At 44.3% G+C, this 12,464-nt stretch overlaps 1 protein-coding gene across 1 annotated transcript in view; it reads right to left on the reverse strand.

Moving 5' to 3' along the window:
* CHST8 (carbohydrate sulfotransferase 8) overlaps positions 1 to 12,008 on the reverse strand; it is a 337,185-nt gene extending 325,177 nt beyond the window's left edge. Inside the window, exon 1 of the mRNA XM_069968555.1 lies at positions 11,661 to 12,008. The gene's annotated coding sequence lies outside the window, so the exon portion shown is untranslated. The remainder of the gene's footprint in view (positions 1 to 11,660) is intronic.
* Positions 12,009 to 12,464: the final 456 nt, after the last annotated feature.

The following is a 12,464-nucleotide window of genomic DNA, read 5'->3' on the forward strand; positions in this document are numbered from 1 at the left end:
AAACAACTTTTAAACTTACAGCCCCGTGCCCTACGAGCGTGGCTTAGAATATCTGTGCCCTAACTTTGCACCACCCCTCCGTCCCTCCTCCCCACCCTCTTCATCATTAGGAATGCCACTGGAATATTTTCTCCATGCTGAACATTACACAGGTGCTTAACGATCCAGCCCATGTGCCGTGCCCATGTGCCACTGTCTGCAGCCTTTGTAAACAGGGTTGATACAGCGCAAGGACCGTCTGGAAAACTGGGATACAGCCTATGCCAATGTCTATATCCCAGTTTTCCGGGCGGTGCGTAAGGCTGTATCCACCCTGTTCACGGAGGCTGCAGACAGCGGCAATCAGAAAACGATAGTTCAGGTTCATACGAACCCAAACTTTGGCAAATTCTCTCATCTCTAATCATTAGGAATGCTGTAGGCAGCCTACTTTTCGTCAGCTGTGTCAGCACGGCACATGGGCTGGATCGTTAAGCACCTGTGTAATGTTCAGCATGGAGACAATATTCCAATGGCATTCCTAATGATGAAGAGGGTGGGGGGGGGGAGGGACGGAGGGGTGGTGCAAAGTTAGGGCAACCTGAACTTCGGCAAATTTGCTCATCTCTACTAATGATGAGGAGGGCGGGGAGGAGGGACAGAGAGGTTGTGCCAGCCTAATGCATACACAATCTAGGCCACACCTGTAGGGCACAGGACTGCCATTTTACTTGTTTTTTAGGACAATAACTGCATCACCTGCTGAACGGACTGCAGGACAAATCTTGGATTAAAAGCAGCTATCTGAAGGTACAAGCGGTTTGGGGGGGGGGGGGGGTCAGATTGTGGGTACAGAGTCACTTTAAGTCAGATACTAAATCATGTTCTTTTATTGTAAGGTTTCTATTTTCTGTGTCTATATCTGTGTGTTCAGGTGGTTTTCTTTTCTTTACAGCAAGCACAAACTAAGGATCTGCCCTGATCATGTCCTAATGAGGCAGGTGCAAGACTCCTTATACAGTAGTTCCCCAATATAACATTTTTGTTATTACTAGAAATCCTCCCTTTAAAAATGGTAGCGAGTCAACACCATGCAGTACTAGAGAACTATGAATTCCCAGATCATGCCTTGTAGGAGCTGCCTGCAGAATATTAATGCAGACCTACATTCTGTCCAGATGTTTTACAGTACATATAACTTATTATTTAGCACATCAGAAACTTGCTAATATATAGACACATAGGGGGAGATTAATCAAACTGGTGTAAAGTAGAATTGTCTTAGTTGCCCCTAGTAACCAGATTCCACCTTTCATTCCTCACAGATTCTTTGAAAAATGAAAGATGGAATCTGATTGGTTGCTAGGGGCAACTAAGACAATTTTACTTTACACCAGTTTGATAAATCTCCCCCATACTGTATAGCAGGGGTGGGGAACCCCCGGCACGCGGGCCGCATCCGGCCCGAGACCGCCCGATGCGGCCCGCGGCTCCCCTGTGACACGCGCCGCACTGGAGGGAAGGGAGCCGGCGCACACAGTATCCTCCCGTGTCTGTGATAGCTGCCAGGAGGATGCTGTCTGTGCCGTCTTCTTCCCCACTAGAGCGGCGCACGTCTTCCGTTTCCTGCGGGCCGCGCGCGATGACGTCATTTCATCGCGCGCCGCCTGCAGGAGAAGAGGACCTGGACAGCGTGGGAGTGGAGGAAAGGTGAGTGGGATGTTTGTTTTTTTAACTAGGCAACAGGGACATGACTGGGGAAGGGGGGGGGGTTAACTAGGCTACCAGGGACATGCCTGGGGGGGGGGGGGGGGGGTTAACTAGGCTACCAGGGACATGCCTGGGGGGGTTAACTAGGCTACCAGGGACATGCCTGTGGGGGGGGGCGGGCTAACTAATCCTACCAGAGGCATCGCTGGGGGTTAACTAGGCTACCAGGGACAGGCACTGGGGGTTAACTACAATAGCAGGGGCACTAGGGGAACAATACTTTGCCTTGCCCCGGGTGCTGCAAACACGCTACTAACTGCCGCGCATGGTATGCGGCTCTCGAATGATTTTATTAATGCCCGACTGGCCCTCGACATGGAAAAGGTTCCCCACCCCTGCTGTATAGGAACGTATCAGTCGTAGTAGGCAGTATATTATGAACCAGATCCAGAGGTTACATCTACACTCCACATCTACCAAATGCAGTCATTTCATTATAGAGAAAACATTTACATAAATTAGGTGATTATAGTAAATATATATTTTACTATCAAAGTTATTTTGCATGATATCCACCAGGTAGAAGTTTTCCCATAGAATGTAAAGGATCAGCTCCCCTAGTGGCCAAAATATACAATTCAGAGGAAGAATAAACATGTTTAGGATAAAAATAATAAAATATCAAAAAACATTTTAAAGAAAAATCGCAACTGCTTTCTCCTATTATGGGGATAAGACTAGGTTCACACTGCATTTTTGCTGTCCATCTAATAGAAAAAAAAATGCATTGGTAAAAACTAGAAATGAGTGAATTCACAGTGTTAGCACGTAGCAATTTACAACCACTAAAACTACTATAGGCATTTTTATCCCTGGCGTTTTATCCCCTCCATTTCTTTCAGTACAAGTCATGTGATTTTTATCATGAGATTCCAGGTTTTTTACTAAGTAAATAGGGATAAAACCAGGGCTGTGCAATTAACCATGAAGCCACGCGGTGGTGTCAGTACACAAGCGCGAACATTTAAACAGTATCGGAGCCTCCAGCAGGATATCGTCCAAGCTATGGACAGGCTGCCGAGATCATGTGAATGCCCCCTTAGGGTCTATGAATACTATGGAATTCTTGGGTTTAACTTCATGCGGATTCCGCTGCTCACTCCCGCTTGACTCTTCGCCCGTGCCATAGGCTCCATTCTATGCTCTGGCAGATTCCGCTGTCCGCCCAAAGAATTGACATGTCTGGTGTTTTTACCTCCCTATAGAAATCAAAAGGGAAAAACTGCCAATGTTTTTGTGTAAAAAGCAGAATGGTATACACACTGAAATGCTGCCCTTAAAAAAACACCATAGCAAGAAACAGGGTATTGTGTTTTGTTTTTCCTCATATTCCTAAAATTTTATTTGTAAACATGGCAAGAAATTTCTTTTTTAGAGTAGGTTAACAAGTACTGTCATTTGATATAGGTTTAAATACTAACAGTGGATTTTTCATTCAGCTGCGTGTATGTAAACCCCGGTCCCCTTTAAACAACTGTTGCCCATTTAATACTTTACCAGTCCGTGCTCCCGCCTGCTTCTCTGGCTCCCTGATGTCCCGCTCAGCCAATCAGTGTGCTGTCCTGCAGACGCCACTGATTAGCAGCGGCATATCATGGAGTCGAGAGCCACAGAAGCGCAGATAGGTAAAGTGTTCACCGGGCTGTGGCAGGTTAAGGGGTACAGGGTTTACATACTTGCAGTAAAATTTTAAAAATCCACTGCGAGTATGTAAACCCATATCAAATGAAATCCGCTGCGATCTGGTACATGTGAACACAACCTTGAAGAGAAACAATGTGCAATGAGAGGTCAATGAATTCAAGGGGAAAAAAACTGCCTATTTTATGAAGCAATTTACATCTCAAAATGAGGCCCCAAATACTGATTGTGAACACCCAATGCCAAAATCCCCTTTGAACAATAATCAGACAAAGGAGCTCAATATACATCCACTGGTACAAAAGATAATTCTGAATCAGATATATTATAAAAGCTTTAGGAAGTTCAAAAATATATAATGAATAAAGTGCATATTATATGGCCAGGAAGAAAAATTTGTCCCTGCTATGTTCAGCTCACAGTGCTGCCACAGGCAGAGAACTAGAATATATTTTTTACATAGTGTGTCCAAATTCATGTACATCATTAACTGGTTCTCTGTTTTAAAGGGGGCCAATCACGCTAAAATTGGTCATAAAGCTTAGGAAACGTGCTGGTACATCACCCAACACGCTTCCCAAACATCCCCCTGTAGCCTCTGTCCTCTGAACATACAGACCGCAAAGTTAGTTTAATAACCTCCCGCGCTCTATGTAAATTACCAACCAAGTAGCCACGGTGGGCGGGTGGCTGGTTATCTAGTCACGGTCCTGGGCAGGTTACGGCTGGGCGTGTTGGAAAGCGCCGCATGCTGACGTCACTCGGGGGGGGGGGGCGGCATTGCACGTCGGCCACGCTGACGTCTTTACTATGCTGCGCATGCGCAGTACAGTGGGTGAGGACGCTGCTGTACTACGCCGCGCAGACAAGCAGCGTCTTCTCCGGCTGCACTGCGCATGCACAGCATAGTAAAGACGTCGGCGTGAACCTGCCCAGGACCATCACTAGATAACCAGCCACCCGCCCACTGTGGCTACTTGGCTGGTAATTTACATAGAGCGCTGGAGGTTATTAAACTAACTTTGCGGTCTGTATGTACAGGGGACAGAGGCTACAGGGGGATGTTTGGGAAGCGTGCTGGGTGATGTACCAGCACGTTTCCTTAGCTTTATGGCCAATTTTAGCGTGATTGGTTCCCTTTAATCAAGAAAACCCAAATACAGTGGTACCTTGGTTTAAGAGTAACTTGGATTAAGAGCGTTTTGGTTTAAGAGCTCACAGTTTTTCAAAATTGTAACTTGGCTTAAGGGCCCAATTCCACCGGACGATTATCGTTTGCATAATCGTTAATGATTAACGATCTCAAACGACCGCTATTGCGAAAGACCTGAAAACGTTTACTCATTTCCATGGAACGATAATCGTTACTTATGATCGTAATTGTGATAATTTTTTCTTCGCTATTGCGTTCGTATCTATTGCGAACGACCGAACGATGTCTTATTCAATGCGGACGATTTGCGAACGAGCAACGATAAAAATAGGTCCCGGTCTTATACAGCGATCAACTATTTCTCGTTCGGTTGTTAATCGTTAACTGCATTTCAACCGAACGATTATCGTTTAGATTCGAACGATTTAACGATAATCTAAACGATAATCGTCCGGTGGAATAGGGCCCGAAGAGCATTGCTTTGGTTTAAGAGATCCTTGTCTGGGTGGGAGGGCGAGTGGGGGAGGGGAATGGTCTGCATAGGTGGTCTACAGTGCTGTACTGTGACTCAGGAAGTCTCCCTCACCTTCCAAATCATAGAAGATCCACTTCACGCTGGGGCGTGCATCAGGGGACAGGACTGCGGAGGTAATCTCTTCATAGCTATAACTCCTCTCTCTCCAGACAAATGGTGCTGCAAGTATGTGCCCACATCTGTCCTGCTCATTCCGTCATACTCCCTGCAGTCTCTGCCAGCTCTTGTGTTTCCCATCCTCGCCATTATGGGGATCTGCAGTTCCATCCTGTATTTACAAACTGCTGCTGTGTTATCAGGGTTATGCCCTTACTATACATTATACTCCATATGCTGATTGCTATACTGTACAGTAACTTATAATACCACATATTCTGCTGTTTCTGAATGTTTCTTCTGTTTTACATTCAGAATAATATATCATTATTTTTGGGGTGTGGAACCAATTGTCTGCATTTCAATGATTTCTTATGGGAATATTTGCTTTGGTTTAAGAGTGGATTTGTATTACAAGCACAGTCCCGAAACGAATTATGCTCGTAATCCAAGGCACCGCTGTATAGCCATACAGTATATATTTGTCCATATCGATAACTTCATGTTATAGTTTCCAATTCCACTATAAGGAGGAGTCTGGTACAAATATGAATGAAATGCTAAATCCATACATTTAAGGGTGCATTCAGCGGATTTCACACAGCAAGTTTTGCAGTGAAATACGTTGCTATGCTCAGTACTATTACAGTCTATTGCCTTAAAAACCCACTGCGAGAAGGGCGATAGTCTGCAATTGTACAAAGCATACCTTACTGCAAAACTTGCAGCATTAAATCCGCTGCAAATGCGGTACATGTGAACATACCCTAAATATGTCTTTATGGTCTCAGACTTACATGCACTCCACTGGGCTATGTTCCCACAATGTATTTAAGATCGCAAAGAACGGACGTTGTTATTAAAAAACAGGAAATAATGTTCATGATCATTAATGCTGATTGTTTAACATCAATGGACGTTCTTTGCAATCTTTAGAACGTTGTAGGAAAATAGCCTTAGGATCCTCCAAATATAGTTTAATATGACCATAAACACACATACACTTGTATGAATGAGGCTTTACATTGCATATCTAGAGACAGGCTTTCTTCCATCCTCTCCTGGGATGAGGGCCTGTGTACAGTAAAAAATAAAATAAAAGAGAAAACTCAGGGCCAAAACGCACATGATCAGAAGAGCAGGTAACAATAAATGAAATAAAATAAATAATCCCAGTAAACAAAAGCTAACAAAAATGTGAACAGATTATTTCCCATCTGCAGGCAATTTTGGCTGTGTAACAGAGTGAGCAGGATCAAGGAGCATCCTCCTCTGGACTCGGCAAGTCTGTCTTGGCAATGTATAAATAAATTATTGGCGCTCCTTGATTGATGTGCACCTATAAATAATTAAGACAGCCATGTGATCGCACTCTCACTTCTGCACCTTCTACAAGGAGGAGAAAGCACAACTAACAAGGAAGAGACAGGTCAGACGCCGCAGCATCAGGTGCAGGGATACGGATTTTAATTGTCTGCCTTGTGTAACACTTAATTCCCAAGGGATTTGTTTTACAGTCTTTAACCCCCCAGCCCCCTCTCCTGCTATATCCAAGACTCAAACAAGTCCCTCTAAGAATTAGCTTGAGATATAAATAATCCATCTGAGCTTCCAACACAGAAGAACCTATTTTTATTTTAACACCTACATATGTAAAGTTACCCATACACACAGAGCTCACGTACTGATGCCCCTGGCAACCAACCAACAGGCTGCTTGTATTTACCAAAGGGCCATAGAATAATGGTAGCTCCTCTTCAATATGGTATGGCATGGTCTTCAGTGCAATTATTGAATACAAAACCAGGGAGAGATCATACATAGAGGATACAAAGGAAAGGCTGAAACTTCCCCTTTCATATCCATTTCTAGCTTTGTATTAAATAATGAGAATTAAAGGGGTATTCTCTAGTGTTGAGCGAACTTCAAGCATGTTCGAGTTTGTACGAATCTGAGCGTGCGGGCGGTGATCTATAACCAAGACAGTGATCTGTCAACAATATCCTGGAAAAAGCAGCATATCAGGAGAAGGGGGCAAGTTTGATAGATTAATGTATTTACCTTGATTCGTCCTAAAATTATAACAATATAGTTTATATGAAAACACCCCTTTAAAAACCTGAACATACAAACATACATTTAAAGAGGCTTTCCGATTAGAGACACTTTTTGGATATTGACTTGACATGGCATCATTACCTTGAGTGTGTGGGGCTAGGATATTCCCACACACAAAAAAAACAAATAAAAAAAACCAAAAACAGGAGTGATACTCAATGCTCTTGGTATTAAAAAAAAAAAAAAAAAAAAGTGGTGCACAAGTAGACACTCTCCGTTATGGTTTACCAATATACCTCAAAGAATCTAATTTTTCGTCGGCTATGGTAACCAGTCACATTTGAACTTTCATTTCACACTTTGCTCTTGAATAAAATTAAAGGGTTTATCAAAGTTTAAAAAATACTGCCACTATCTTCTATAAGCAGTACTATTCTTGTCCTTTGTTTGGGTGTGGTATTGCTGTGAATGGAGCTAAATTGTAATACCACATACATCCACACATAACTGGTGCAAGTGGATTACATGCATTAAATATTTGCAATATTTAGGCTGATGGGGTTGAAAATAAAATATGACAACTTTGACAAGGAAGGATCACTAACTCCGCTGAGCCTTTTTTTTTTTTTTTTTTTTTTAAACAGAAGAAAAACTGCAGCACCCAGATGTTATGTCAGTGGTAATCTGCAAGATTATATAAGATGTACCTGTAGTTCCACACACCTATCAGTGAAGTTAATGGCGGACCAAGTAATGCAGCGCTCCTCAATCTGTGGCTCTCCAGCTGTTGCTAAGCTATAACTCCCATCATGCCCTGAAAGCTATAGGATGCACACTGCCCTATTCATTAGTCAATAAGAACTAGGGCTTATTCTCACGTTCCATATAACACAGAACCTAGCGACAGAGTTGCTAAATGCTGCCAGGGCATGATGGGAGTTGTAGTTTTGCAACAGCTGGAGAGCCACAGGTCAGGAAATGCTGATGTAATACACAGTCATAGCCACCAGGTCCAGGACACCAGGCTAATACATTGTAACAGGAGAGAAATTAGTCCAGATTGGATACAACAGCAGCAAACTCAACAGGAAGAAAGACTAGATCAGGTCGGTAAACAATGTAAATAAGAATATTTATATTCATTGACAATAAGAAGAGATCTGAAACAGTGAGGAGCTGACATGGAATTTATGTTATAAAACTGCATGGCTACAACAAATGATCTGTATCGACCTATAACCCATTTAAGACTAGGCACAAGAGCTGACACATCATCCACTCATTCATCTGCGGATCTCTCCAATCTGTCAGTCTTCTGCAACCTCGGCTTGCAGGTAGCAGGTGTCAGTGAGCCTTTCATTAAAATTCTATCATTTCCAGCAGGGAATTCACACCTGACACCAGTGACTGCCACTTGTAATGTGCACTCATGATCCAATAAGAATCTATCATATTTCATGGTGTGCTACAGCAAAGAGATGGAAAGAAGAAAGGAATAAAGGACCTCGGCCACAGAGAGAGAACTTGTTGGTTAGCAGCATACACAGCTCCCGGCTATGGGATTAAAAGCAAAACTCCCTATAGATCCAGGTATAATAAACAAACAAAGCCGCAGAGTTATATGAGGTCCTTGGAGTTGGAGAAAACTTTACTGCTTCTACCTCGGGGGGATCTGGCTTTATAAACTTTCACCAGACATCTTATAGAGCCGCTGTGTACTTCTCCTTAATTGCTAAAGTCAACTGTCATACGGAAAACCAGAGACAGGATGGAAATCCCCTCGAAACGCAGCCATGGCTTTGTTTTTAATTAAAAATCCTATTTTCTGTCATTGATTTCACTGAACTTTGGCCATAGCAGAAGGCACTGATATGGGTAGCAGTCGCCACTGTGCCTAGTACATAGAGAGGTGGATATTAAAAGAGAATATGCTTTTTAAATAAGATGTATATAAATCACCAGGAAATAAAAGTCTGCAAGTTGTCCTTTGCTGTCACACAGCTAACACCTGTTTGACTGCTTTATTGCTTGTATCTGGGTAAGCAGGGTGATAACAATAGCTACTTCTAATGCTATTCCCATTGAGGAGATGCGGTAAATAAAAAAAATTTAAAATCAGCCCGCTTTCCCAGAAACAGATATATGACTCAATTAAAAATATATATAATAATAATAATATATGTTTTGTTTTTTTTTTCATTCTGCCCTTCACCTTAGGGTAGCAGTGCTACTTAGGACAATAAGGGATAATGAAGAAAAGCACAAGCTGCTGTTGGCCACGAATACATCGATCCCTCAACAAGACATCTGATTTAGTGCCCTGTAACATTTTACGACTTACTGGACACATTACACATTTCAGCCAGGCCAGCAAAAATGACATTTCCGGGCAATGTCCTAAGGTTCCAGGCTACATAAAAACGGCAACTTTATAGCCTTATCTGCATAATCAAACAAACCCAATTGTTTAGACATAACAATAGCTGGTGAAAAAGCTGAAAGCATCACTCACAGCCCTGAGAACAGAAGGTATACCCCATCTGCTTATTCTACGTACGTTTTATAAATACACACATACAAAACAAAGGGGTGTTCCACTTTAAAATAATTTTTTCACGTCTCCAACAAAACTTTAAAAAAAAAAAATAGGAGACTGCAGCACTTTGTAATACATCCAACACCACTCCTTCTGGGTCTCGGACATTTATTCACAAAGGTCACTGGTCCAGTGTGAGAGGGAGTGTCAGGGTCTCAGACTCCAGAAGTCACTGTTATGGTGCGGTAGGGGGCGTCAGGGTCTCAGACTCCAGAAGTCAGTGGTCCAATGTGACAGGGGTTGTCAGTAGAGATGAGCGAACCTCGAGCATGCTCGAGTCCATCCGAACCCGAACTTTCGGCATTTGATTAGCGGTGGCTGCTGAAGTTGGATAAAGCCCTAAGGCTATGTGGAAATCATGGATATAGTCATCTGCTGTATCCATGTTTTCCAGACAACCTTAGAGCTTTATCCAAGTTCAGCAGCCACGGCTAATCAAATACCGAACGTTCGGGTTCGGATCGACTTGAACCCGATTCACTTATCTCTAGTTGTCAGGGTCTCAGACTCCAGAAGTCACTGTTATGGTGCGGTAGAGGGCGTCAGGGTCTCAGACTCCAGAAGTCACTGTTATGGTGCGGTACGTAGATTTCTATTAAAAACTTTATTTCTTTGTGAGATAGAAGACTGCAACACAAACCCAATAAAACACACATGATATGTCCTAAGGGTCAAACTAGAAGGCATGTAAGTCTGAAAGATGAGACAGTCCCTCTTCCCTTATCATAGAGGACACATGTGGTCACTCTCCATTGAAATAAATAGAAATCATCAAGTCTTAAAAGCAGCATAAACCCTAATGCTATGCTGACAGGTAGTTGGTATAGTCTTTGTAACGAGAGAAAATAATCTGTGTGCCCGCTGTATATTCTATTCCTCATGTAAGATAGCTATAATCTATACCTAAGATGCTACATTGCTAGAAAATATTATGCTTCAAAAACTAGTCCGTAAAATCACCATCTTCTTATACCAATGCCCCCCAACCTGTGGCTCTCCAGCTGTTGCACAACTACAACTACCACCATGCCTCTCCCACTACATAGTAAGCAGTTCTGACTGGTTGTATGATGAGAGTTGTAGTTTTGCAACAGCTGGAAAGCCGGAGGACAGGGAACATTTCTCTATACAGGTATCCAGGTGTTCCATGTGAATTAAATTTGTGAAAAGCTGCAAGAAGAGACAGGTGCTCAGTGATTCTCCCCGTAGCAACATTCCAGGACTACCTGTACTACTACACTGCGGAGTCCAAACAAGCCAATGGCATGCCGCTGGTAGGGCATGTTGGGAGTTGTAGTTTGGTGACCGCTGCTCTATACATCAGTCCATAGCAATAAGAACCAGTAATCATGGAGTTTCTAAACTATCACTTACAATGCTTTATTGTCTGGGCATACATAGGATCATGTACAGGGGGTCACAGCAGGTAACAGCCCTGCTTCTACCTCCATTACAATGTATATAGAAACAGGTCCTGGGATGTATGAGGGGAGTGCAGCCCCCCTGCTGCCATGCCTCCTGTACCAGCCCCTGCCCTATAGTCAGGGTAACCCTGGCACCCTCTGTGTCTGACACTATAACTCCTGAGCTCCAGCCCACGTGACCTGCACCCAACCTTGTGCCCCGCAGCTGGAACAGTTATAACCCGCCCCTAGCGCTCCGTGCCGCTCTATGGGCAGTGTCCACACCGAGCGGTAACTTCTCCATGCCACCTGCACCAGTCTCTGTGCCCTCCTCCATAAGTTCCCGGCTCACAGACAGGTGGGCACTGACGGCTGCCCGTAAAGTAACATGACTGTGCAGTGTGCCCCCAGCTGCATGCACGAACCCACCTGGTGCAGGGCTGGCAGGGCAGTCCGGTGGCCGCCGGGAGAAGCGCCAGGTGCTTGTAGTCCCATGCAGTGGTGAGCACGGTGTCCGGTCCTCGGGGGAGTCACAGGAGCTCCCGGTCCCGCTGTGGCATCCTGGGCAGCCAGGTAACGAGGTGCAGCTCTGCGCTCCCCTGCGGCGGCGGCGGCGGCTGCTGCAATGCACTGAAGTTGTGACAAGTAGCAGCTGCCCGGAGCTCCGCCGGTGACTGCAGCTCTGGGGGTCTCCGCTCTCAGGACAGGACACACACACACTGCCCTGGACCTGCCGGCTACACGAGGAGGGATGAGCCCAGCCGGCGAGGACGCGCCTCTCCCTCACGCACTCACACCGCTCGCGTCTCCGCCAACAACTCACTTACCTTACAGCGCCCTCTAGCTGCGGCCGTGTGTACTGCGCGCTGGAGCCCCAGATCGCAGCTCTGAGGCCGGAGACGGCGAATGCAGCGTCTTATTATTCACACTGATTTACAGCAATTGATTCGGGTTATTGCAGTGAAATGATTTTACATTAAAAAGTGATATTGAATTGTGTTTAACAGGGTCCTTCAGCATCAAGGAGAATAAGGAGTCATTGAAGTGATGATATGGAGGCCACAAAACCCTGCTCATCCTTGTCTGTGCGGATTACATGAAGAGACATGGATCTGAGGAAGACTACTGTACAGCCACAGAGGATCTACACTTCTTGGGTCTCTAAGATGTCTGGAACAATCTGTTAGATGAGTTCCATCAAATCCTGTGTACAGATTGTGTACAGATAACCTG

The sequence above is a fragment of the Dendropsophus ebraccatus genome, chromosome 4 (assembly GCF_027789765.1).
Source record: "Dendropsophus ebraccatus isolate aDenEbr1 chromosome 4, aDenEbr1.pat, whole genome shotgun sequence".
Classification (NCBI taxonomy): Eukaryota; Metazoa; Chordata; class Amphibia; order Anura; family Hylidae; genus Dendropsophus; species Dendropsophus ebraccatus.